The sequence below is a fragment of the Mesoplodon bidens genome, assembly GCF_964165515.1.
Source record: "Mesoplodon bidens genome assembly, chromosome: 3".
Lineage (NCBI taxonomy): Eukaryota > Metazoa > Chordata > Mammalia > Artiodactyla > Ziphiidae > Mesoplodon > Mesoplodon bidens.
Genome location: NC_138178.1, coordinates 67065298 through 67090473, shown reverse-complemented (window position 1 = coordinate 67090473; position 25176 = coordinate 67065298). Strand labels below are relative to the sequence as shown.

The following is a 25176-nucleotide window of genomic DNA, read 5'->3' as shown; positions in this document are numbered from 1 at the left end:
CATTCTTTTTTATATTACTTTCCATTATGGTTTATCACAGGATATTGAGTATGTTTTGAGACTGCAAAATTGCTACAGTAAGAATGCTCAGTTTGGATCACTGACTTAGAAAAAAAGGATTACGAAACTCCTATGTCTGTTCACAATAGCTATCCTCACTAAAACAATCTTACAGTGGTTTAAACAGCCCATAATAATCACTAGCCCTTCCCAAATGCACAAAGTGAATTACTTAGAGGAAATCAAAGATATGAAATTAATGTGCATAGTAAACCCTGTGAATCAGAGCTGATCTCCAAACTAATTTTCAGTATCGCAGAGCATAAAGTTAAAATTACACATTTCAAACATTTTGACAGAGATCACTTCAGCAATATTTATGAACCCTACAATTTCATTAATTTTTCATGTCTTCTATCTCCTAACCTTTGGCATTCGACTGACCTTCAAATAGACCACTCAGTAACAAATATTTTTATACACAGATAACCTTTAACTGTGTATTTATAATATGAAATTGTTTTCTAGTTTTATTGTTCCCTTTTTTTAACTTGTTCAGTCTTAATAGTTTTTAATGTGTTGAATTGTTTGAAAGTAAGATCCTCCAGATTGAGTTCAATTATTATGGACCATATGAAGTAATAGCGAATTGGAAAATACGTAGAAAAGCAATCGCCCAACGTGGGGCTCGAACCCACGACCCTGGGATTAAGAGTCCCATGCTCTACCGACTGAGCTAGCCGGGCAGTTGAGCAACATTCTTTTCCTAAATCTTTTCAAAGTAATAAGACTCTTTTAACTTGTTCCAAGACTTATATTTTGTATTTAAATTTTTGTCCCATAATTTTTTTTGGTAAAGCTTTATACTACTCTCAAAATTGTGTTTCATTTCCGATTCTGTGCACACAAACTTTTACTGTTTAATAAATGTTTAAATGGCCCTCTAGTGGTCAGCGGTAAAGCGGGCTGATGCAGGCGCCCCTGAACTCCCGCTGAGAGGACGGAAGTGAACGTGGGGTGCCTCCTGTTTATCCCCGAGATCCCCGCAGAGAGAGCGCTCACCCCCTGCCGCTCCGGGGACCAAGAACGGTCTCGACACCTGCGTGGCCGGACACAACAGCTGGATCTGGAGGAACGTCCTGCGTACCTTCTAAAGAAGATCAGAATCCAAAGCACATGTGTAGAGCTGGCTGGCCTCTCGGGAGCCCCCGTGTGGCTTTGAGGTATCTGGCATTTTTCTACGACATGACAGTGGTTCAACGAAGCCATGCCTCATTGTTCACATAGCAGATTATTAAAAAGCTAACGCAGTCTCAGAAATTAATTGAATTAATTGTGGCGTTTGCTCACACACAGAACTAAAAGGTAAAGACATTTATCATACAGTATGATAACACCTCTGTATGGGAAGGGACCATTATTTCAAACCTCTCCCCACTAGAACGAAAAAAATTAAAGATTTATTCTGCTTTTCTGGTGGTAACCAAATAGTCCCAGTTGATGAGGGCGTGCTCTACTTTATAGGGTGGGGGAAAAATGTAGGATTAGAAAAAGCGTAAATCGGCAAACCCTTGTAAACGAGGATTATCCTTCGAGGTTAAACCGTTATGTTAATAGTTGTTAAGGGTCACACAGGTTCAAAGCAACACTACACGGGTTACTTCCTAGATTCAAGAGTAACTGTACAATGGAGGAATCAAGCTGTCACCACCCTAAGTGAGAAATTAATCTGAGTTTTGCTAGTGGTTTACTAATCTTCAATGAGATTGTGTGTCTTCAATGGTGATATAATCTGAAGTACACAAGATCAAGGGTCATTATTTATTCTAGCCAAAAAATACTTTATGTAGATCTATCAACCATTAGATATTAATTCCAGTTTACAGGAAATAAAGAGAGGAACCAGACAAATGACAGCACAAGGAAGCAATAGCACAAAATCAGAAAGTGGGAAATTCTGCAGGACAATACTTCAACAAGTAAGTATTGTATTTTAAAAAAATGACTTTTGCTATATTAAAAGAGATACAGTGGCCATGATAATCAGATGCAATAGGTGATCCTGGATTGGATACCATTCTGTATTGTGTATGTGTTTCTTTTTTTTTAATTATGGTAAAATAAACATAACATAAAATTTACTACTTTAACCATTTTTAAGTGTACAGTTCAGTGGCATTAGTACATTCACATTGTTGTGCAACCCTCATCACCATCCAACTCCAGAACTATTTCATCTTCCTAAATTGAAACTCTGTACCCATTAAACAACTCCCTATTCTCCCCTCAGCCCCTGGCAACTGCCATTCTATGTTTTGTCTCCATACTCTAGGTGCCTCATGTAAGTAGAATCATATAATATTTTATCTTTTTGTGTCTAGCTTATTCCACTAAGCATAATGTTTTCAAAGTTCATCCATGTTGTAGCATACCTCAGAATATCCTTTCTTGTTAAGGCTGAATAAATATTCCATCTCATGAATATACCACATTTTGTTTATCCATTCATCAGTTGATGGGCATTTGGGTTGCTTCCACCTTTTGACTATTGTGAATAATTCTGCTCTGAGTGTTGGTGTACAAATATCTGTTCGATTCCCTGCTTTCAATTCTTTTGGGTGTATATCCAGAAATGGAATTGCTGGATCATATGGTAATTCTATGTGTAATTTTTTGAGGAAGTTCCTTTGGAATTTTAACCTTTATGTGAGTCACCTCCATAATGCGGGCCTCTGTTTCTTCATCTACAAAATATGGGGAGGTGGGGAGAGAAGGGATGAGAGTGAGAGAGGGAAGGCTAAGAAAAGGGATGGCTTAAGGAGGTCTCTAAGGAGCTCATGAATTCATGACCACATAGACCCCTGGTCAGAAGTGCTGGTCGTTTCCCTTGAGTTTCACTGAGTGAGTGTAAGAAGAAAAGCTTTTCTTATTCGGAAGAGGCACAACTTGATTTCCACTAGATGTTGGGCCTGGGGAGGCCTAGAGGTGGAGGATGGAGGATGGGTGGCCAAGGTTGCACAGGCTGGTGGCACTGCTGGGACCGGTCTGCCCCATACCATCTCAACCCAGCATTTCATCTCTACTCCCTCAACTTCTCAGTTTGCCTGTTTGTGTTCAGAGAGAAGGGGATGAAGCCAGGGTCTAGGCCAGCCTGAAACACAAAAACACTTGAAACTTTACTAAGGAAATTTCCTTGAAAGGAACTGTATCATCTTCCAGTGTCACCATGGAGACGGCTGAGATGAGCACTGTGAAGACCCTGGTACTCCTGTCTCTTTCCCTCCTCCCTCTGGGCACCAACTGAAGCTAAACCACACTCCTCAGTGGTCTGGGGAGATCTTTGCAACCAGCACGATCTCTCTGCTATTTCCCTTAAATCTCTCCAAGGTCATCCACTGCCTCAGGATGAAGCCCAAATTACAAACTCCTTAATGAAGCCTGTCTGGTCTTGCCTGATCAAGATCACCTTACCTCTCTGGCTTCGATTACCCACCCCTACCTATACTAGATGCTCCAACCCTACTGGGCTAGAAAGAGCAAAGCCATGGACTTTCCAGCTTGCAGGATGCCAAGTGCACTTCTCAATATTTAAGTTGCAAGATAAGTGTTTACTTTTGCCATCTTCTCAGTGTGTTTAATGATAGAATATACAACTTCATTTGGAAAAAGGGTCAAATGTCTGAACAATACCTCAAATGCCCCTGTGAATAGAAGACCTGGAGCAGTAGGACTTCCTGCTGTCCCCTGTGTGAGGCTCTGGTTCCCACCCTTGATTTGCTCTGTGATGTCAGAGGAAATGTGATGTCAGATGCTCTTTCCCACTCTGGTCCCCAGATTTTTCACCGACATAACAAGGAGACTGACACACAAGGACCTTGCAGGGCTGTCTCTCCTCTGGCGTCGTGTGCTTCTTTGACCTTCCCTGAGACCAGCTGGTAAACTCTGGACGGGCTCCCACGCCCTTCCCACTCAGGTCCCAAATGGCATCCCTGCAGGTTGAAAGGACAGAAAGGAAATTGTGAGACCACATGCTCACAATGGTGCCTTTGTACCCAGCATAGGCTCTTTGTTCTTTTCAGCTCAATCTCCCAGTCTTCCAGGTCAATATCCATTCCCCAGCCATGAAAGTGGTGGGCAGCAGGGCTCATGTGGAAGCAAGCCAAGAGCATTCAGCAAGCACTTAATACTAATAGCTGCCAATTGTGGAGTTTCCACTCTGTGAAGTGCCTCCATGTTCTCAAAGGACCTTCAGATGGATCAAATGACTTGTCCAAGACTATACAGCTAACAGATAGCAGAGCTGGGCTTGACACACCACTGTCAAGCTGGTGCTGGGGCACCCTCAAGGCCTCCAATGCCATAACCACTTCTTGTACCCCTTCTCCTTTTCCATGACCCAGGCACTTTCCAAAGTACTGTACTGTATATGTGTTAATTCATTTCAGCCTCATAACAATCCTAGGAGGAAAGTGTTGCTGTTACTGTCATCATAAGGATAAGGAAACTGAGACATGGAGTGGTTAAGTAACTTGCTCAAGGACACACAGCTAATGAATCTGTATGGTCAGGCTGCTCAAGATGGCTGTTCTCTTGCTCTCCGTACATCCCCTGCTTGACCAGTCCCTGCTTACTTATAGGACTGTCCAATCCCCTTAATCATAGGGCTTAATCAGTAACTACCTAGGTGCTTGCCCCCTGCCCCAGCTTCTGGTTTCCCTGGTAACTGATGAGCCCCAACCTATTGTCAGTCCCCCCTCCCCCTATATATGGTAGCTTCCTTCTCCCCGCGAGTAGTGAAGATGGCTGCCATGTCCTATCTGCCATACACTGTGGGGTGTTGCTCCAGGACCTTTTGCTTCAGATGTGTAAGATTCCATATTGTTGATGTCTCTGTTACTGTCTACGTGCTTTTTCTTTGGTCTTGCAGCTGGGCAATTACAAGGCTTGCAGGCCTATTGGGTACAATGCAACGAATACTAGAGCTGGAACTTGGATAAGGCAGTCTGGCTCCAGCACCCATGCTTTGGTCATTATGCACCAGTCAGCTAACAAATTCTTAAATCTGACCTTTCATTTCCTGGGGTTTATGAAGCATTTCTTGGTTGGTTGAAAAGGAATTAAAATATAGTCAAAAGGGCTCTGGTGTTACAGGGCTAGGCAGATGAGTGAAGGGGCCAGGGCTGCCTGTGAGAGTAGAGGTCTGATCTAAAGGGGCAGCCACTGCCGGGCAGGCAGGCCCAGGACCACCAGCTCTTCTGACTTTATTTTAAAAGGAACCAGAAATCTGGATTTTAAGCAAAGATTCCTGATTTTCAAATGTTGACAACTAACTTTTTTTAAATGCCAAAATGTGCTGGCTGAACAAAACCCACCCATGGGTCACTTGTAACCTACAGGCTGCCAGTCTTCACCTCTGGAATAAACTGAGTCAGTCAGTCCCTGAACCTTCCAGGATTGGTTCGGTGGTGGAGACAGGCCTCCCTGCCCTCCTGCCATCTCAGACATGATGGGGAGAGGCTCCTGCCACCAAGGGTTAGAGCAGAGGCCCCATGCCTCACTACCAAAGACATCCCCTCCTGGGCCAGAACCCCCCCACCCTGAGACCCCCAGTCCTCAGGGAATTAACACCTGATCTGGCGGGTCAGGCCAGGATGCCAGGCTCAATTTGAACACTTCTTACCCGGAGACTCTCCTCTGTCTCCCTAGGACTGCAGCTGTGGAGGGAAGGGCTGCTCCAGCCATGCTGTTGTCCAGTCTTTTTTTTTTTTAAAGTACTATCAAGTTTTGTAGGAGAAAGGAAAGAGAGCGTTTTTTTTTATTAATTTATTTTATTTTTGGATGCATTGGGTCTTCGTTGCTGCACACGAACTTCCTCTAGTCACGGTGCATAGGCTTCTCACTGCGGTGGCTTCTCTTGGGGAGCATGGGCTCTAGGCCCACAGGGGGCTTCAGTAGTTGTGGTGCACAGGCTTAGTTGCTCCACAGCATGTGGGGTCTTCCCAGACCAGGGCCTGAACCCATGTCCTCTGCATTGGCAGGCGGATTCTTAACCACTGCGCCACCAGGGAAGCCCCCGTTGTTCAGTCTTGCCACACACAGTGGGCACACGAGAAGCCTCTACATTCCCGGGGAGGGGCAAGTCACTGGCATGTATGTACCTTTGACCTCCCAGCCGTCTTAGTCCATTTGGGAGCCAGTTCATTGCCTGGAGTCTTAGAGCTGGAAGTTGCCCAATTGATCATTTACAAAGTAGGAAATAAGTCCCCATAGGGCCATTTTAAAATCTCAGACTTGAACAGATATTTGTACACCAATGTTCATAATAGCCAAAAGATGGAAACAACTTAATTGCCTAGCAACAGATCAGTGGATAAACAAAATATAGTATATGCATACAGTGGAATAGTATTCAGTCATAAAAAGGAATGAAATTTTGACATATGCTACAACATAGATGGACCTTAAAAAATTATGCTAAGTGAAGTAAGCCAAGCACAGAAGCAACACTGTAAATATTGTTCCACTTATATGAGGTACCTAGAATAGTCAAATTCATAGAGACAGAAAGTAGAATAGAGGTTACCAGGGTCTGGGAAAAGCAAGGAAGGGAGAGGTATTGTGAAATGAGTATGGAGTTTTGGTTGGGGATGATGAAAAAGTTTCAGGTATAGACAGTTATAATAGTTATACAACACTGTGAATATATTTATTGCCACTGAATTGTATACTTACAAATGGTTATAAATATTATATTTTACCACAATAAAAAATATCCGAAGCCCTCAGTTACACTTATTATTGGAGTCCCCACCCAAACACCATATCAAACATATTAACATTTTAGAAAGCTGTATGAGTTGAGGAAGGCAAGGATTTCTGCTTCTGGCTATGTTGTACTAGCTTGTAGCAGACCAACTATCCTGCCAAGATCTACTAGGAAAGCTGGATAAAATACAAAAAGCAGCTGAGACAGAAGACAGAAGAGTGGTTACATTTTGGGAAAGTAGTAATGGAAGAAGAGGGTGTGAGAGGGCCTCCAAGGATGTTGGTCATGGTCTCTTTCTTGATTTGGGTGCTGTTTACCTGAGTGTGTTCACTTTGTGAAAATTTGAGTTAAACATTTATGACATTTGTGCTTTTTAAAATATTAACGTTATACTTTAATACAAAAGTTTATCAAAAGTCCTATCTGAGTTGAATTGATGTAGTGTTATGCCTTTAGACATTTATGTACTCATGCATTCATTCATAAGTTTCTTTTTTTAAAAGCATTCTTGCAAGCCCTTGACACTGTATCTGAAGGAAAAAATGGCCCTGGTCTGGAAAAGGGATGGAAACTGCCCACATTTCCCCCAGAAGGTTGGACTGGGCAGATCTAGGACTAGAATTCAGAGCCCCCTCATGCAAATGCACTTTTCTTTTTTTTAAATTTTATTTTATGGAAGTATAGTTGATTTACAGTGTCATGTTAATTTCTGCTGTACAGCAAAGTGATTTAGTTATACATATCTATATTCTTTTTCATATTCTTCTCCATTATGGCTTATCACAGGATACTGAATATAGTTCCCTGTGCTATACAGGAGGACCTTGTTTATCCATCCTATATATAATAGTTTGCATCTGCTAATCCCAAATTCCCAATCCTTCACTCTCCCACTGCCTTTCCCCCTTGGCAACCACAAGTCTGTTCTCTATGTCTGTGAGTCTGTTTCTGTTTTGTAGATAGGTTTATTTGTGTCATATTTTAGATTCCACATATAAATGGTATATGGAGCTGGGTCTTTTTTTTTTTTTTTTTTTTTTTTGCAGTACGTGGGCCTCCCACTGTTGTGGCCTCTCCCGTTGCGGAGCACAGGCTCCAGACACTCAGGCTCAGCGGCCATGGCTCACGGGCCCAGCCGCTCCACGGCATGTGGGATCTTCCCAGACCGGGGCACGAACCTGTGTCCGCTGCATTGGCAGGCGGACTCTCAACCACTGCGCTACCAGGGTAGCCCGGAGCTGGGTCTTTTGGCTACTTCCAGGTAGGAGTTGAATTGGAAGAGAAATTTGCTGCAGTGGAAGGAAGAAGTCAGTGTTAGGACCCCAGGAAGGGAGACAGACATCCTGGCCCTCAACCCTTCTTGTTTTCCTCAGGACTGTGCTGCTGGGGGCTAACCAGCAGACCAGTGAATACCACGCTGGGGCCAGGCCCTTCTCCCAGAAGAGAATGGCATGGGTCAATGTCCTCAACCGGTGTCCGTACCCTCCCCCATATATTCATTCATTAAACAAACATTCATTAAATGCCACATTTATTAATGCCTACTGTGTAGCTAGCACAATCAGGTCCAAAAAACTAAACTCAAAAAATTAAGAGCTAGATAGAGCCTTGGAGATCACTGACTCTAATCTGCTTATCTCATGGATAGGGAGCCAGAGAGGCCCAGAGGGAAAAGGGCCTTGCTTTTGCCAAAAAGCAAATGAGGAGCAGACTTGGGACAGAGTCCTAGGTCTCCTGATGCCCAGGCCAGTACCCTTTCTACCAGCCCCCAGCCCTTTCATCCACTCCACCTCCACCCAGACACATCCAAATCCCTCCCTGGTTATATAATTGTAGCTCTCTATGTGGAAAACATGAGCACCCTTCAGAACTTCAACTCTGTTCTGATAATTTAAGGAGAAAAGATGCCCTGGTGAAAAGCCTCTGTGTGGAAACTGTTAAATATTTAACAGCAGATTTGAGTTCTGGACTGGCAGGGGCCAAGAGAGAGAAATCTTAAATTTTCATCCACCGAGAATCCCAATGTCTTCACTGACCCCTAGCTAACTCCCCCAAACCTTGGAGGAAGGGATAGACTGGACCCAGAGCCATCAGGGACCGGAGGTAAAAAGAGCAACCTTTTATTGAGTGCTTACTATATATATGATAGATAATTTCTAGTCAAATTTCAGAGCAAGTCAGATAAGAATTTCCCACATATGGGGAAATCAAGGCTCAGAAAGATACGGAGATTTGCTCAAGGTCACACGGAAAGTTAGGGACGGAGCTGTCCAGATCCTCACCCAAACTACAAAGCAACAGAAGACATGCCAACACATTGCTAAACAGTCTCTCAAAATACACGCCATGTGGATCCTGGCATATATACCCAAAGAAATGTTTAAAGAGATCAAAGTTAAACAGCTCCGAGAGAGCTTTTAGATTGTCCTTTGTACAATAGAGCAAAGAAGTCAAAGACTGGCCAAGCTGGAGACTCAGGCGAAGTGCTCAGAGCAAGCAGGGCCTGGGCAGTGTTAAGAGTCCCAGCCACTTTGGGCCCCCCATGCCCACCCCGCTCCCAGGCTAAGCCATTTGTCCTGATGGGTCCAAGTGACTGGCTGCATCAGATATCTTTGCTTTTTTCCTATTTTTCCTAGAACCTCTCTTGGAGACATATAGACAGAGAAGAGAGAGAAACCATGACCCACAGGGGTTAGGGTGATCACCATCCAGGTTTGCCCAGTCTTAACACTGAAAGTTCCAGCTGCTTGGAAACCAGTCCCAGGCAAATGGTTGCTCACCCTGTGTCAGGGTGGCCTGCTTTCCTCCTGGGACCTTGTCAAACTGAGAAATCCAGGCTGTGACATGGGCTCCCTGTGTTACCTTGGATAGTGCCCTCCTCTTCCTGGACCCCACTTTCCTCATCTCTAAAACAGGGGCTTGGCTAGGACCTCTGAGGAGGGTGCTTCTAGCTTACACATTCCTTGGTTTATACGTCTATATCTTGCTGACCAAATTAATGGTATCTTTCTGTCCCCATATTGCCATCTCCCTCTACAATAATCCAAGGTGACAACTGGATTCCTTCAGGAATGACCCTTCGTACCCCACGCCCCCTCCCCTGTCCTGCCCCCCATACCCTTCCTTTGTCCATTCATTAAGTGTGTCAATTAGGAGGTGATTATTCATCCTAACTACAGAAGGGCATTTAAAATGGAGCCCACTCCACCTTTGGGGAAGTGAAAGTGGGTTTACAGATTCCTGTTTACTTGACATTTTAATCAGCGAGCTAAGAGCAGAAAAACTTTAAGTGGAAGGGTCAAGAGTCAGGGCCACACACATTTCCATTTCAGCAAGGAATCTTCCAGCACCCACATCAGCCCAGAGACTATCGTGAGGGTCAGACAAACATATTGGAGAAGCAAGGTCCCTGGCTTGGAGGACCACCTGCTCAGCCCAGGGAGGGGGTTGTACTCATAGGGACTGAACCTGGGGTGCCCTGTGGCAGGTGCCCTGAGGGTCCCCAGGAAGTGGGGGAAGCCCAAACAAACGGTGGCTGGAGGGCATGACTTTATCAGTGCAAACCTGCCATAACTGGGAGGCCAGAAACGTTCTTTCAGTCAGGCCCAAGCCACTGTTTGTGGTCCCTGAGTGCTTTAAAAGAGATAGCTGAAAATGCTTTAAGAGGTGGGGAGGGCAGGGGCAGGAAAGGGGATTCAGATTCAGGATGCTGGAAGGCGAGGGGGCAGCTGCCAGGCCAGCAGAGCAGCACAGCACAGCACAAAATAAGCAGGGAATGTGGGACACAGGCCAGTGTCCCATCTAGCAGGCTTGACACCCCAGGTAGAGGGGACAGAGTGAGTGTATTTGCACGGGGTCCAGGGTCCAGAGAAGGCTGGAGAGGGAGCCCATGTTGCGGGCACAGGATTCTGGGCTTCACCTTGTAAGTTCCTGCTTTTCATACTGGGGTTCTCCATGGTGCTAACACGGGGTGTATTTGGAGCATCAGTCCCTTGAGGATGGGGACATTATTTTTATAGTGGAATAAACATGGATATAGTATGAAGCAGACTGAAAACTGGATAAATTTTGAAGATAAAACTCAAGGTTTTAAGGAACACTTCACTCACAGCTGAATGCAGAGCCTTTCAGAGTACTTCAGTGGAGAAGTCTGGGGGAGCACTGCCAGGCAGCAGGCACCCAGAGAAGGGTTTAAAGCAGAGAACTGGCAAGGTCAGCTTTACAGTTTATGGCCTGCAGGAGTGTCAGAGGAGGGTAGGAAGGCTACAGAAAAGGGTCCTTTGAGCTGGGCCTTGATGTAGGCTGGGATTTCGACAGGGAAAGATGGGGCTGGGAGGGGTTCCTGGGTGGGGGGCACATGAGGCTGCTGACGCTGGAATGACAGCCTGGGACAGTGGGGTGCTGGGAGTTGATTGCCATGTCCTGGGTGTAGGGAAGGCCTATACTTCCTTTCTAAGAAGGCCACACAGTCACGCCAGCTAAGAACACATCAGCTAAGAATACATCAGGGTTTTGATATGTAGTTATGAACTTGAACTCCAGACCAGATTTGAATCTCAGCTCTGCCAGTTAGCTACAGTGGAACCTTGCACAATTTATTCACCTACTCCATGCCTCATTTTTCTCATGTAGGAAATGGGGATCTATAAACAACAAGGCATTTGGAACAGGCCTGACTCAGCAAACACTCAATAAATTTTACCTCTTCACATTTTCATTACTCAGTTTCGAATGTTTTCTAATTTCCATTATGATTTAGTTTTTGCATTTAGAAGCTTTTTCTCAAACATAGGATTTTGTTTTCTTAATTTTGTTGTTATTGGTTTCCAGCTTCAATGGACTGTGATTGGAAACTGAATGTCTGTATAGTAGGGATTTATTAGTTTTTGTTGAAAGTTGTTCTATGGCTAGTTCGTGGTTAATTTTTTTTAAGTATTTCATGAACACTGGAAAGAACGTATATTCTCTAACTGTTGGGTGCAGGGTTTTATACTTATCCATTTGATCAAGCTTGTTAATTGGGTTGTTGAAATTTTGTATACCCTAATTGTTTTTAACCTGTCGAGCTCTCAGTTACTGAGAGAGGTATGTTAAAAATCCGCCACCATGATCATGGATTTATCCATTTCTCCCTTGCAATTCTACCAGTTGTTGTTATATGAATATAAGCTAAACTTTTTCAAATATCTTACTGGAGAATTGTTATTTTATATCATTATATAATGGTCTTCTTTATCCTTAATAATGCTTTTAATGCTTTAATGCCTTCAGCATTGTTATAGATGTTAACAGTGCTATACCAATGGAATAGTACCGCCATTTGTATTTGCTTGGATTCGTATTTGCTAGGTGTGCCATTTTCCATCCTTTTTTTTTTTTTTTTTTTTGCGGTACGCGGGCCTCTCACCGCTGTGGCCTCTCCCATTGCGGAGCACAGGCTCCGGACACGCAGTCTCAGCGGCCATGGCTCATGGGCCCAGCCGCTCCGCGGCATGTGGGATCCTCTGGACCGGGGCACGAACCCGTGTCCCCTGCATCGGCAGGCGGACTCTCAACCACTGCGCCACCAGGGAAGCCCCATTTTCCATCCTTTTTACTTTCAATCTGTTTTTGCCCTTATGTTTAGGTGTGTCTGTGTAAAGAGCATAAAGTAGGATTATGGGTTTTTTTAAAAATCCAGTCTGACAATCTCTGGCCATAAATTGCTTGTGTGTGTGTGGTGTGCGTGTGTGTGTGTCCTTGTCCCCGGAGCCAGCACACGGCCTGACACACAGTCAGCCTTCAAGAATGTTTGCTGGGGCTTCCCTGGTGGTGCAGTGGTTGAGAATCTGCCTGCCAATGCAGGGGACGCAGGTTCGAGCCCTGGTCTGGGAGGATCCCACATGGAGCAACTAGGCCCGTAAGCCACAACTACTGAGCCTGCGCGTCTGGAGCCTGTGCTCTGCAACAGGCTATAGTGAGAGGCCTGTGCACCGTGATGAAGAGTGGCCCCCGCTGGCCACAACTAAAGAAAGCCCTCGCACAGAAATGAAGACCCAACACGGCAAAACTAACTAACTAACTAAATAAATAAATAAATAAATTTTTTAAAAAAAGAAATGTTTGCTGACTGTGAAATTGATCCCCATGGCTAGAATGAAAACATACGGTCATGAGTGCTATCATGTATTGGGGCTGTACTATTCAGGAGGCCCAGTGCCAATGCTGCAGACAGCATGGTCTCAACTACAAGTGGGGGCGGTTGAGGTCCAGGGAGGTCAGATGATCTGCTCAAGGGTCACACAGCCCAGAAGCGCCTCAGGGCCTGTGCTTTTTCCTCCAAGGCCACTACCTCTACTGTGAGCACTCCCCCTTTGCCTTTGTGCTGCCTACCCTCCCCCACTCAATGCCAGCCTCCCTGAGCCCAAACCCTCTATTGCAGCTCCATGTTAGACCACGTGGGGTGAGTCCATGCTTCTAACCTCCCCAGGCTGCTGGTCACCAGGGAGGCTGGAAGGAATGAGTGGGAGCTACAGACTTCAGCCATAGGTGAGCACCCCTCCCCAACCCTCCTCCACAGGCAAGCTCAGCCCATAGCATGTCTGCATTAGTTCCCTAGGGCTGCCATAACAAATTAGCACAAATGGGGTGGCTTAACAGAAATTTATTCTCTCACAGTTCTCTGGAGGCTAGAAGTCTGAGATCAAGGTGTCAGCAGGGCCACGCTCCTTTGGAAGGCTCTAGGGAAGAATCCTTCCTTGCCACTTCCAGCTTCCGGTGGGTTGCTGGCAATCCTTGGCTTGTAGATGCATCGCTCCAGTCTCTGTTTCCATCTTCATACACCACTCTCCTGTCTGTGTGTCTGTCTTCATGTGACCTTCTTATAAGGACACCAGTCATTGCATTTGGGGCCAAGCCTCATCCATTATTACTTTATCTTAACAGGTACCTGGGGTTGGATTTCAGTGTACCTTTTGGAAGGACACAACTCAATTCATAGCAACATCTGCTTTCAAATATAGTTGTCAACCTGAGGATCATGTTGTCTATAACTGACCCCCAACCCACAGAGACTCTGGATCTTCTCGTCCCCACAAGCTGTCACTCCTCCATCACCCCCTCTCTCCTCAATGTTCAACCTCCACCGTTCTGCCCCTTCCCACCAGCATCTAAAGGGTCACCACCTTCCCTCACAGCCCTTTGTGACCTCTCACCCTCTCGCCTCCATCACGGGCCACTTTGAAAGAGCTGTCTACATTTGCAATCTCTAGCTTCTCCCCTCCCCTCCTGTCCTCCAGCTGCTAGAATCTGACTTTCCCCATCCAGCCTCTCCCATTTTTTCCCAGGAGGTATAATGGTCAGACTCCAGACATCAGACAGTGTCTTGATGTCTCTGCTTTAGCCCAAGGCCACCCTCCTCTTGCAACCCCCACATCTGCAAGGGCCTCTGGAACATTTACCCTCTGAGCTCCTATTAAATTAAAACAACTGTGGAAGGTAGGGAGCCATGAGCCGTCTCCACATTCATTCACATCATTTCTGTCTTGATGAACTCCACTCTGACAACTCATATTAGAGGCAGGCAGGATGGCGGGCCTGGGATGGTATCAGCTGTTGCCAGTTGCCTATATGCCACTTCTGTACTTGGAGCCTCAGTTTGCTCCTCCATGAAATGGGAATAATGCCACCTGGTTCCCAAGGATGCTATGAGGATGAATGGAGGTGATGATATAAAGGAGGTCTGGAGAATGTAATAGGCTGAATGAAGGTGGGTTCCAGAGAAGGTCCAGGCCAGCTGGCCCAGTTCACAGAAGCCTGGATTTTAGAAGCAGTCTTCTGGAACCCCGGGGAGGCTTTGGAAGACCCTGCTCAGGCTGAGGGAAGGGGGAAAGAGACGAAAGACCACATCATACACAGGCAAACAGGAGAGTGAGGACATACAGAGCAGTGTTCACTCATTCATCAAACATTTATTGAGAGCCTACCGTATAAGCAATACAAGCAAGACTCAGACACAGATATTTACAGTTTATAACTGAAGAAGAAATGGAAACATACTCAGCATCCAGTTTGCTATCCTTCACAGGCAGAGCATTGCACAGGGGACCAAGAAGACCTGTGTGCCTGCCCTTGTCCTCCAAGGTGGGCAGAGGAACTGCATGGATGCCAGCAGAGTGGAAAGCCAAGAGCCAAAACAGAGAAAAGACTCGAGGCACACAATGAAGGGGTGCAAAGCAGGACACGAGGGCCCCAAAAATGTTCACAGAGAGCAGGCTGGGGTTGAGGAAAGGTCTAGAACATCCGCCTGGGGTTCCAACACTTGAAATGCTCAATGGAAGACCTGGGAGTGAGGTGACTTGGAAGAGAAAGAAAGGCTCAGCTGCCCCTGTCCTGAAGGGAAAATAGAAAGGTGGCCAGGGTCGGGAGGGACTCCCGGGCTGTGTGACTCAGGGTAGGGGTGCAGGGACGCGTCCTGTCCTCTTCAGGGAAGAATTCAGCAGAGTAAGCTTGCCAAGGCTGAGGCACTGGGGCCTGGCTGCTACAAGGGGCCAGGGGGTCATCTCTGCAAGCTGAAGATGTCTTTAAGCCAGCCACCCATGCACCTCCTGGCACAGGGTCCACGGCTCTATACCTCCGCCCACTTGGAGGGGCTTCAGAAGTCTGAGCATCCCCTCATGCCTCTCCCCTACATGCCACTGAGGAGGTTGGGATGTGCTGGGTTAATGACAATATAAGATGTCCTTGCGATTCATTCAGGCTATCACTCCCCACTCTTCTCCCCTCCTCTGCAGCACCTGACACCACAGCCGAACTAGGGTCCATTCACTCATTCAGAGCACCTATTCTTTTGCAGGCACCTGGCTCCTTTGTTGCCTCTATGCCCGGGACACAAGTTGTCCTTTGGCCTCTTTGAGCATTTTACCCCCATTCTTGGCATCTGGCAGATGAGCCAAAAGCGATTAAGAGTTTGGGCTTTGGGGGCTTCCCTGGTGGTGCAGTGGTTGAGAGTCCGCCTGCCGATGCAGGGGACACAGGTTCGTGTCCCAGTCCGGGAAGATCCCACATGCCGCAGAGCGGCTGGGCCCGTGAGCCATGGCCGCTGAGCCTGCGCGTTTGGAGCCTGTGCTCCACAACGGGAGAGGCCACAACAGTGAGAGGCCCGCGTACTGCAAAAAAAAAAAAAAGAGAGAGTTTGGGCTTTGGAATCAGGGAGCTGCAGTTTGAAATGCTTGCTATGCCGCCTCACAAGCTGTGTGACCTTGGGCAATTCCCTAACTTCTCTGAGCCTTCCTTTCCTCCTTACAATGTGAATAATACTGCACACCTCAAAATCCTTTTCGAGGACCAAGCATACACAAGCCCTGTGCCTGCCTCATTGCCCAGTGCTCAACAAATGCCAGCTCGCTGCTCTTCTTGCTCAACAAGTTTTGGTGTTTGTTCTTTCCCTCAGAAATCTCATTTATTCTGCACTTCTGCATGTGCATTTCCCTCATGCCCCTCTTAACATCTAGTGACGATGCACTCTTCTAGCTCACCTTTCCAGACAGTCTTCTCAGAGTGCCCCGTCCCCCGTGCCTTCCTCCTCACTATCCCCTCAGTGCTGGGGTCAGGACCATGCTGAGTGTACCCCTGACTGGGGGCTGTCCTTCTGGGGCACACCTGGGTCCTATTTCCACACACAAGGCAGTTGCAAGGGAAGCCTCAAGAGTGCTGGCTCAGAGCTGGGCCCACAGTTTGAGACTACCAATACAGGTATTTGATCTGACCTTCCACAGGAGCCATAGTCCTCTTCTGGGCAACATGATGCTTTTATGATATGAGTCAGTAAAAGTTCACCCTGACCTTGATAAAGGAAACAGTTCACAAGAACTAAGAGTTAAATGAACAGCGTTGTGGTGAGAAATGACCCTAAAACCAGTTTGCAAGTAAAGAGTGATTAGAAAAGAACACAGAGGGGGTAAAAAATTAATCATTTATCTGGAAATTATTACAGGGAATTATCAACTCACTCATTTTATAGATAAGAAACCGAGGCTCAGACAGGCAGAGTGACTTGCTTAAGGTACAAATCATGGCGGAGCAAGGGCTTCTGATCAGACTGGCTCCAAGTTGAATGTCTTTGCCTCCCATACCCTAGGGCCCACTATATGGTATTTATGGAGTCATTAGTGTAACTTTCTACAATATTCTTTAAACAGAATGATTTTAGAAATGATCACTGCCCTCAGGTTTTATTTAATAAGCTATTATTTCTTATTTAGAGCACTTGCAGCTCCCAAGACCTGAAGAGGCAGGTCTCATGTTCTCTTGGGAGAGCACCCCATATCCCACCCTTTTAGTTCTTATGGCTGGTCCCATGGACAACAGGGAATGGGCTGCAGGAAGACAGGTGAGAACTGCAGTAGTGGCTCCTTATCCCTCCTGTTGCTTCCACAAAGCACATTTCTTTGCACATGAGGGAGAAATGAGCTGCAAGAGGCCCATTTTTAAAATAACACTGAGAAAAATAATCAAAGCTTGGAGCTACCAGTGAATCACTACAGTTCTTTACTTTGTAAAACATTATTTTCTTTTTAAGCGGACAAGTACTCCAAGGAATACAGATTCTTCTGTACTGTGGTACTTTAGAGGAACAATGGTATCACCCACACCATGAGGCACAGGGACTCTCATTCCATCAAGGGCTAGCTGTGGGCCTCACCTCCCCCCGCCCTCCAGCTGCTCTGGGATGACAAATCTGTAGACATTTGAGTTGACCCAAGGTCCTTCCTGGGCTCCTGACTCGGACACCAGGCAGTGGGTAATAGGTTTTTTCCTCTTCCTTCAAGCATCAAGTCTTCCTCTGTCAGAAGTATCAGGCATGAAACTTATGAGCAAGTATTTTCAAGGATGCAAATACAAATTCTGACCTCTGATGACTTAATCTCCTCAACTGTGCTGAGAATGCTTTATGGTGGCTCTGCATCAATATGAGGATCAAGTGCTGTCCACCAGAGAAGGGATTTAAATCAGTTGCCTTTTGAGTTACCTTCAGTGGTGCATTTGGAGAGCAGGGGGAGGAGATTGTTGTTAAGACCTATATCATGCAAACACTCCCACCTGTCCCATATCAGTTACAGGCCTCCAGGCTCAAAGGAATTGCCGAAATCATCTAGCAACTGCACACCCCCATCTGATGCATCAGTTCTGTCTCCAACAGTCTCTGTTGTAATAACTCCAAGGACAGGGGGCTCACTACATCATGAAGCTCAGGTGCTCAAAAATGGGAAAGGTCTGCCCTAACGAGGGATGGAAACCTGCTTCCCATGACTTCTCTCCCACAGGTCCCACTTCTGTCCTATGTGAGCCACTCAGATCACTGCTACTCTCCCTCACTGCTCCCCCCACCCCAAGCTGCATGGCTCCAGGCCTTCTGGCTGCTCCTTGTAGTCACCTTTCATGCAACAGCTAGCATGCTCAGGGTCATAGCATACTGCTGGATGAGTGATGGTGGGGTCAGCCAAGCCCCCAGGATCCAGGGAGGACAAGTAGCAGGCAGGCCTTGCAGATGAAAGCTCATAAATCTTGAGCCATCAAGGGCTGCCTGACATCCCTGAAGTCCCTCCACTCTAGGTTTCCAAAAACAGCCCACATGCCTCTCTCACAGCTCCCTTATAACAACAAAAGGGAACATAAAGCAGGAGTCAGATTAAGTGCCTTAGAGGGCGATGAATGGAGCTCACACTGTTTGCAGGGGTTGTGCCAGGAGGCTCAAAGGGCTAGACGTGGCAGAGTCCCCAGGGTTCATCTAATCCTTACCTCTCCTTGTACGGATGAGGGAACTGAGGCCAGGGAGGAAGGGACTCACCCTGGGTCACACAGAAGGTTAGTGGTGAACTCCCGGTCTTAAGTAATCTCCCCGGCCAAAGGGCCTGCTTCTCCATTGGAACCCGGAACACGGGCCCTAAAATCAGCCACTGCTCCTTGACATCATCACTCCAAACCCAAGTGGCATAATCTGCCGCATCACTCTTGGTACCGACGGGGCGGCGGGTGGTCCTTACTGAGAGGTGTGGTTCTGCGGGTTCAGGCCTAATCAGAGAGCGCGGTAGCTGGGGCAGGGCAGTCGGAGAACGGTCGGAGGTCCACGGGGTGCTTGGCCCAGCCGCAGAGCTCTCGCAGGCCCTGGAGGAAGTCGCAGCGCAGCAGGCAGTAGAGCATCGGATTGAGGCAGTTGTTGGAGTGCGCCAGGCAGATGCACAGGGGGAAGAGGTAGGCCTGAGCCAGGAAGTAGGCGCGGTCCCAGGGCACGACGTTCAGCTTGACTAGCACCCCCCAGAGCGTAAGCGCTTGGTTGGGCAGCCAGCAGAGCACGAAGGCCAGCAGCACGCAGGCCAGCGCGCGGGTAACCCGGGAGCGTCGTCGGAGTCGGACCCCAGGTGGCCAGCATGCCCGCCGCCGACGCAGGAAAGGCAGGAACAGCAGCGAGCAGGTGCCCAGCGTGGCCAGCCGCAGCACAAAGGCCACGGCAATCTTTTGCAGATGGTAGAAGGCCAGCCAGTCGGGACCGCCGTCGGGGAAACACAGCAGGCACTAGCGTTTGCCCCCGACGCTGGCCACTGTGGCGAACAGGGAGGTGGGCGCAGTGGCCAGGACTGCAATGGCCCAGAGCAAGCAGCACACGCAGACAGCCCATGGGGTGCCAGGCCTGCTGGGGCGCAGTGCGCTCGCCACCGCGCAGTAGCGCGCCACGCTGATGGCGCTGAGGAAGAGGCTGCTGGCTTACATGTTAAGCACCGTGAACACCACCTTGCACATGGCATTCCCGAAGGGCCAGCTGAAGTCACGCACCAGGTCAACGGCCCAGAAGGGCAGTGTCGGCACGAACTGCAGGTCGGTGGCTGCAAGGTTGAGGAGGAAGCAGTTGAGCAGCGAGCGGCGGCGCCGTTGCTGGGACCGCACCAGGACCAGCACCAGAACGTTGCCCACCAGCCCGAAAGTGCACAGGGCCAGCTAGGCGCCAGCGATCAGCGCGCGCAGCGCCAGCGCCGCGCCGTCCTCCGCCACACCCTCCAGGCCGTCCAGGTCTGCGGGGACCCCAGGTCCGGCGAGTGCTCTCAGATCCGTTGCCCACGGAACTGTTAGGGGGCTGCCCCGACGATGCGTCTCCAAGCCAGTTCAGGGGGAGCACGGCCCCGATGGCGCGGGCGATGCAACAAGCTGCCTCTGGCTGACGCCATCACCGTTGGTGGCGCGCAGGGGTCCGCTCAGGTCCCCTCAGAGAACAGCGGCCGGGCTTCGAGAAGTACCTGTGTTCCGTAGCGCGCCGCAGAACTTTTAAAGGGATGAAGGCAGCCCCGATTGGCCAGTTGCACCCGTGCCCCTCCCTAAGAGCTTCCAAGCTGTATTTCTATTGGCTACTTTTTCACCTTCAATTTCCTCAGGAACTGCGGACACGCCGCCTGGGTGGAGGACGGGAACTGCGACCTGGGGACCGGCAAGTCAGGACCGGGGAAATGGCTTCTGCGATTCACTTGGGCGCAGGATCGCGGCTTGGGTCGCTGCGTGAAGACGCAACGCCAGCAACAGAGCTTCTCCCGCAGCGGTTCCGACACTCGGGACTGAAGGAGACGGTTTCAGACAAATTTCGCCTCGGGAGGCAGCATACCCCTTCACCTTCAGCGTGTGCGGGTCTGGAGATATTCAACGGGAGACCGCGGAGGGTTGCTCAAGACCAGACAGCAGGGCATGGCAGCCCATCTGCCCTCCAGCCCTGATCCTCTGAACGGTCCCCCAACGCCCGACTTTTTTTTTTTTTTTTTTTTTTTTGGCAGCGCCATGCGGCTTGCAGGATCTTGCGGGTTGCGGGTTCCCCGACCGACCGGGGATGGAACCTGGAGCCCCAGCAGTGGAAGCGCAGATTCCCAGCCACTGGACCGCCAGGGAATTCCCTCTCCCTCTCCCTCTCCCACCTCCCCCTCTTCCCCTCCTTTTTAAAGTTTTTATTTTATATTGGAGTAAAGGTGATTAACAATGTTATGTTAGTTTCAGGTGTACAGCAAAGTGATTCAGTTATACATATATATGTATGTATTCTTTTTCAAATTCTTTTCCCATTTAAGTTGTTACATAATATTGAGCAGAGTTCCCTGTGCTATACAGTAGGTCCTTGTTGGTTATCCATTTTAAATATAGCAGTGTGTACATGTCAATCCCAAACTCCCTAACTATCCCTCCCCCCTCCGAATTCTTTTTTTAATGTTTATTTATTTGTTTATTTTTATTAGTCATCCATTTTATACACATCAGTGTATACATGTCAATCCCAATCTCCCAATTCATCCCACCCCCACCCCACCCCCACCCCACCGGTTTCCCCCCTTGGTGTCCATACGTTTGTTCTCTACTTCTGTGTCTCAATTTCTGCTCTGCAAACCAGTTCATCTGTACCATTTTCTAGGTTCCACATATATGCGTTAATATACGAGATTTGTTTTTCTCTTTCTGACTTACTTCACTCTGTATGACAGTCTCTAGATCCATCCACGTCTCTACAAATGACCCAAGTTCGTTCCTTTTTATGGCTGAGTAATATTCCATTGTATATATGTACCACATCTTCTTTATCCATTCCTCTGTCGATGGGCATTTAGGTTGCTTCCATGACCTGGCTATTGTAAATAGTGCTGCAATGAACATTGGGGTGCATATGTCTTTTTGAATTATGGCTTTCTCTGGGTATATGCCCAGTAGTGGGATTGCTGGGTCATATGGTAATTCTATTTTTAGTTTTTTAAGGAACCTCCATACTGTTCTCCAGAGTGGCTGTATCAATTTACATTCCCACTAAAGAGGGTTCCCTTTTCTCCACACCCTCTCCAACATTTGTTGTCTGTAGATTTTCTGATGATGCCCATTTGAACTGGTGTGAAGTGATACCTCATTGTAGTTTTGATTTGCATTTCTCTAATAATTAGTGATGTTGAGCAGCTTTTCATGTGCTTCTTGGCCATCTGTATGTCTTCTTTGAAGAAATGTCTATTTAGGTTTTCTGCCCATTTTTGGATTGGGTTGTTTGTTTTTTTAATATTGAGCTTCATGAGCTGTTTATATATTTTGGAGATTAATCCTTTGTCCGAAGATTCATTTACAAATATTTTCTCCCATTCTGAGGGTTGTCTTTTCGTCTTGTTTATGGTTTCCTTTGCTGTGAAAAAGCTTTTAAGTTTCATTAGGTCCCATTTGTTTATTTTTGTTTTTATTTCCATTACTCTAGGAGGTGGATCAAAAAAGATCTTGTTGTGATTTATGTCAAAGAGTGTTCTTCCCATGTTTTCCTCTAAGAGTTTTATAGTGCCATGTCTTACATTTAGGTCTCTAATCCATTTTGAGTTTATTTTTGTGTATGGTGTTAGGGAGTGTTCTAATTTCATTCTTTTACATGTAGCTGTCCAATTTTCCCAGCACCACTTATTGAAGAGACTGTCTTTTCTCCATGGTATATCCTTGCCTCCTTTGTCATAGATTAGTTGACCATAGGTGTGTGGGTTTATCTCTGGGCTTTCTATCCTGTTCCATTGATCTATGTTTCTGTTTTTGTTCCAGTACCATATTGTCTTGATTACTGTAGCTTTATAGTGTAGTCTGAAGTCAGGGAGTCTGATTCCTCCAGCTCTGTTTTTTAGACTCAAGACTGCTTTGGCTATTTGGGGTGTTTTGTGTCTCCATACAAATTTTAAGATTTTTTGTTCCAGTTCTGTAAAAAGTGCCATTGGTAATTTGATAGGGGTTTCACTGAATCTGTACATTGCTTTGGGTAGTATAGTCATTTTTACAATATTGACTCTTCCAATTCAAGAACATGGTATATCTCTCCATCTATTGGTATCATCTTTAATTTATTTAATCAGTGTCTTATAGTTTTCTGCATACAGGTCTCTTGTCTCCCTAGGTAGGTTTATTCCTAGGTGTTTTATTCTTTTTATTGCAATGGTAAATGGGAGTGTTTCCTTAATTTCTCTTTCAGATTTTTCATCATTAGTGTATAGGATTGCAAGAGATTTCTGTGCATTAATTTTGTATTCTGCAACTTTACCAAATTCATTGATTAGCTCTAGTAGCTTTATGGTGGCATCTTTAGGATTCTCTATGTATAGTATCATGTCATCTGCAAACAGTGACAGTTTTACTTCTTTTCCAATTTGTATTCCTTTTATTTCTTTCTCTTCTCTGACTGCCATGGCTAGAACTTCCAAATCTATGTTGAATAATAGTGGTGAGAGTGGACATCCTTGTTTTGTTCCTGATCTTAGAGGAAATCATTTCAGGTTTTCACCATTGAGAATGATGTTTGCTGTGGATTTGTCATATATGGCCTTTATTATGTTGAAGTAGGTTCCCTGTATGCCCACTTTCTGGAGAGTTTTTTTATCATAAATCGGTGTTGAATTTGGTCAAAAGCTTTCTCTGCATCTATTGAGATGATCATATGGTTTTTATTCTTCAATTTGTTAATATGGTGTATCATATTGATTGATTTGCATATATTGAAAAATCCTTGCATCTCTGGGATAAATCCCACTTGGTCATGGTGTATGATCCTTTTAATGCGTTGTTGGATTCTGTTTGCTAGTATTTTGTTGAGGACTTTTGCATCTATATTCATCAGTGATATTGGTGTGTAATTTTCTTTTTTTGTAGTATCTTTGTCTGGTTTTGGTATCAGGGTGATGGTGGCCTCATAGAATGAGTTTGAAAGTTTTCCTTCCTCTGCAATTTTTTGGAAGAGTTTGAGAAGGATGGGTGTTAGCTCTTCCTAAGTGTTTGGTAGAATTCACCTGTGAAGCCGTCTGGTCCTGGACTTTTGTTTGTTGGAAGAATTTTTTTTTTTTTTTTTTTTTTTTTGTGGTATGTGGGCCTCTCACTGTTGTGGCCTCTCCTGTTGCAGAGCACAGGCTTCGGATGCGCAGGCTCAACGGCCATGGCTTACAGGCCCAGGTGCTCTGTGACATGTGGGATCTTCCTGGACTGGGGCACAAACCCATGTCCCCTGCATTGGCAGGTGGCCTCTCAACCACTGAGCCACCAGGGAAGCCCTGTTGGAAGATTTTTAATCACAGTTTCAATTTCATTACTTGTGATTGGTCTCTTCATATTTTCTATTTCTTCCTGGTTCAATCTTGGAAGGTTATCCCTTTCTAAGAATTTGTCCATTTCTTCCAGGTTGCCCATTATATTGGCATACAGTTGCTTGTAGTAGTCTCTTAGGATGCTTTGTATTTCTGCAGTGTCTGTTGTAACTTCTCCTTTTTCGTTTCTAATTTTATTGATTTGAGTCCTCTCCCTCTTTTTCTTGATGAGTCTGGCTAATGGTTTATCAATTTTGTTTATCTTCTCAAAGAACCAGCTTTTAGTTTTATTGATCTTTGCTACTGTTTTCTTTGTTTCTATTTCATTTATTTCTGCTCTGATATTTATGATTTCTTTCCTTCTGCTTACTTTGGGTTTTGTTTGTTCTTCTTTCTCTAGTTCCTTTAGGTGTAACGTTAGATTGTTTATTTGAGATTTTTCTTGTTTCTTGAGGTAGGCTTGTATAGCTATAAACTTCCCTCTTAGAACTGCTTTTGCTGCATCCCATAGATTTTGGATCATCGTGTTTTCATTGTCATTTGTCTCTAGGTATTTTTTGATTTCCTCTTTGATTTCTTCAGTGATCTTTTGGTTATTTAGTAATGTATTGTTTAGCCTCCAAGTGTTTGTGTTTTTTAGGTTTTTTTCCCTGTAATTGATTTCTAATCTCATAGAGTTGTGGTCAGAAAAGGCGCTTGATATGATTTCAATTCTCTTAAATTTACTGAGGCTTGATTTGTGACCCAAGATGTGATCTATCCTGGAGAATGTTCCATGCACACTTGAGAAGAAAGTGTAATCTGCTGTTTTTGGATGGAATGTCCTATAAATATCGATTAAATCTATCTGGTCTATTGTGTCATTTAAAGCTTGTGTTTTCTTATTCATTTCCTGTTTGGATGATCTGTCCACTGGTGTAAGTGAGGTGTTAAAGTCCCCCACTATGATTGTGTTACTGTCGATTTCCTCTTTTAGAGTTGTTAGTAGTTGCCTTATGTATTGAGGTGCTGCTATGTTGGGTGCATATATATTTATAATTGTTATATTTTCTTCTTGGAGTGAACTCTTGATCATTACATAATGTCCTTCCTTGTCTCTTGTAACATTCTTTATTTTAAAGTCTATTTTATCTGATATGAGTATTGCTACTCCAGCTTTCTTTTGATTTCCATTTGCATGGAATATGTTTTGCCATCCCATCACTTTCAGTCTTTATGTGTCTTTAGGTCTGAAGTGGGTCTCTTGTAGACAGCATATATATGGGTCTTGTTTTTGTATCCATTCAGCAAGCCTGTGTCTTTTGGTTGGAGCGTTTCATCCAT

At 46.0% G+C, this 25176-nt stretch overlaps 1 pseudogene across 1 annotated transcript; it reads right to left on the bottom strand.

Moving 5' to 3' along the window:
• Positions 1-14895: 14895 nt before the first annotated feature.
• LOC308614626 (relaxin-3 receptor 2-like) lies at positions 14896-19965 on the bottom strand (annotated as a pseudogene). The gene has a single exon. The product of its transcript is annotated as a relaxin-3 receptor 2-like (transcript).
• Between the last annotated feature and the right edge of the window lie 5211 nt (positions 19966-25176).